The following is a 2,766-nucleotide window of genomic DNA, read 5'->3' on the forward strand; positions in this document are numbered from 1 at the left end:
GGTGTAGTCAAATCATTTTTATAATTTGAATGTTAATTTCATGATAACAAAGCTGATAGCCCGAGAAGATTTTCTGAGATCTGAACGTTGTTATTTCCCATGTAAAATATAAAAAACAGAAGAAAAAAAACTCCGTGGCCTGTATTCCGCAAGCGAACTGTCGGTATGTAAAATATAAGTGGACTTAATAAATACTGCGATGCAAATTCTCAGACATTATTACAAAGTGAATGTTGCAACAAGATTATACAGCACATAGTGCAGGGCTCTCACACTCTACAGCAAAAAAACAAGCTGGAAACATTTCACAGAGAGGCAAAACCCGAAGCAGCCGTTCTGTACTGCATGGACATATTTGTGGTATGTAAACAAACATGAATATGTGGCGCTTCTAGTGGCGGAATTATGAATATTTACAGTCTGCGCATGCGTAAAACTCACTGTTTGTAGACGTAGAAGTAAACCCGAACCAAGGCGAAATGATGAGGATGATGAAGATGACGGAGTGTGAAGTAAGTTGACCAGCTGACATGATGAATATGCAGCTGATGATTCGACAGTAGCTTCGCACTCCGTTGGCTCAGAGCTCCGAAAATATCAACCTGTAAAACAAATAAACTGAATAGATCCGTAAAACTGTACATTCTTCTGGGTTATAAAATCATTCGAAGATTAAAATATTTCGAACGAATATACTGTCGTAGTATTCAGAGATTTATTTTCTCAACTGAACCCTTGCGACCATAGTTCTTGTGTAACATCCTCTCTGACGAGAAGATGGAGGTTCCTTGTCAAGTTTGCGTATCGCAGTTAGAGCATGTTATTAGAAATTCTTTATTTCACTATATACAAGTCCTCTGTCAGTCCAGGCTTTGCAAAGCAGTTCATGCCAATCTTACTTATCTTACGCTACAACGGTAGATCAGTCTCTTGAACGGCCGTTAGCTTGACCGCCGCCAAGTTTAAGCCTCTTACACTTTTTTATACCTGGCTTCGCCTTGTCCTGTACTGCGAATAAGTTCACTCTCATGATCTTGTATGGCTTCTGCTTGTTGCCTGCATAATTTTGTTGCATACAAATACATGTATACATACGGTGAATCAATGTGAACCTTGAAAATTTTCCAGTGGTGCAGAGAACCTTGATTTTCAGACATTAAAATTTTAACAGGTTCTTTATGGAGGGTCAGTTTAATGTTGGCACTTAAACACTCGCTTTTCAGTAGGGAGTAGTTTCTAATAAATGTTCTGAAGACCTTGGCTTCAAACACCTCTACGCGTAGTCTCCATGTAATTCTTTTATTGAAGATTGCACCAAGATGTTTTACATGACCGACGAAGTGGATATTCAGTTGATAAAATGAAAGAGGAGTAAGAGGGGGAGTAATTCTATGGGGAAAATATATGGCCTGAGTCTTATCTTCATTGGTTTTTATGTTCCAGTGCTCATACAAGGTCTAAGTAGCAGTGAGACCTCGCTGCAATTTTCTGCGGCCTGTCGTATCATCAACGAGGAGACCTAGATAGACACAGGTGATTGGGGGGTATCATTTATATACTCATATACACTGAACAGTGTGGGGGATAGAACGGAAACTTGTGAAACCCCTGCTTGTATAGCCCTGGTCGTAGATATTTCACATTCGACCGATTAAACTGATTTTAATTCTAATTTTAACATCAGATAATTTGTATAGCAAACCAAGGCACCATGTTGTATCAAAGGTATTTCCAGTATCCAAGGATACCGCAGCCGAGCCGTTCCAGGGTCCCCTTACATTCCTGTGGCGCGGACCCCCTATAAAACACACAGTCACACGTTGTTACCCTCCTGTTTCCTAGCAATGGACGTTCTTTCTGGCTCCACAATTCTTACTTTGAGCAAACAAGCCACAGCGTTAACAGCAGATGGATGAATTCCTGTTGGTTTTGTCAGTATCTATTCAAAAACCATATTACAAAGCTGAAAAGAATTTTGTCAGTTTCTAAAAAATGGTTGTTGTATAAGAAATGAGAATATCGAATGAAATAGAAATCTGATTAAAGTATAAAACTGTCATTTGAAACATTCTTTCACGTGGTGAACATATAATGAAATTTCAGTTGTATACAAGGGGTTCGGTTGGAAGTATATTTTCTATTTCACAATGCTGCATTAAGTGGATCCCACCGTCTCTCTCGCCTCACAAAGACTTCGCTTTGTCTACAACGCAGTTCTAGGCAAGTCGAAAGTACCAGGAAAACTTTCTGTTCGCTTCTAACTGGAGGACGTTCACGGTAAATGTCGTTAAAATTCATCAGTTGGTTCAAAGGCTGACAGACGTAGGTATGCAGACCTACAACACAGTGGTCTCATAAGCTTACTGCATTATGACATGCTGACTCGCCGAGACAACAGAACCGCCATGAGAGATGGATATCCCCTTCGGAGAACAAGTTTCCATGAAAGCAGGCTATCTTATATAGAGAAGCACGCCGCACGAAAATGCTTAATTTCATGCAAATTTCCGGCATTCATACGCTGCTGCAAATACAATTTAAACTTGTGTCAATATAATGATGTAATCAGGCAATTTAGATGGGAAAACATCTCATCACATCATATCTCTTGTTATGTAAAGAGAAAGACTACACAATGGAATATATAATATATAGCAAAATTTCGATGTAGATGTTGTAGTGGCTTTTAGCGGCAGCGGAGTTGATGGTAACGACCCACCTACCCCCCCCCCCCCCCCTGGGCCGAGGAAAAAAAATTAAACGTGG

At 39.9% G+C, this 2,766-nt stretch overlaps 1 long non-coding RNA gene across 1 annotated transcript in view; it reads right to left on the reverse strand.

Annotated features, from left to right (window-relative positions):
• Positions 1–447: 447 nt before the first annotated feature.
• The window catches only part of LOC111868829, a 62,892-nt gene continuing 60,573 nt past the window's right edge, over positions 448–2,766 (reverse strand). Inside the window, exon 3 of the long non-coding RNA XR_002843571.2 lies at positions 448–602. This is a non-coding gene — a long non-coding RNA (uncharacterized LOC111868829). The remainder of the gene's footprint in view (positions 603–2,766) is intronic.

The sequence above is a fragment of the Cryptotermes secundus genome, unplaced genomic scaffold (assembly GCF_002891405.2).
Source record: "Cryptotermes secundus unplaced genomic scaffold, Csec_1.0 scaffold257, whole genome shotgun sequence".
Taxonomy (NCBI): Eukaryota; Metazoa; Arthropoda; class Insecta; order Blattodea; family Kalotermitidae; genus Cryptotermes; species Cryptotermes secundus.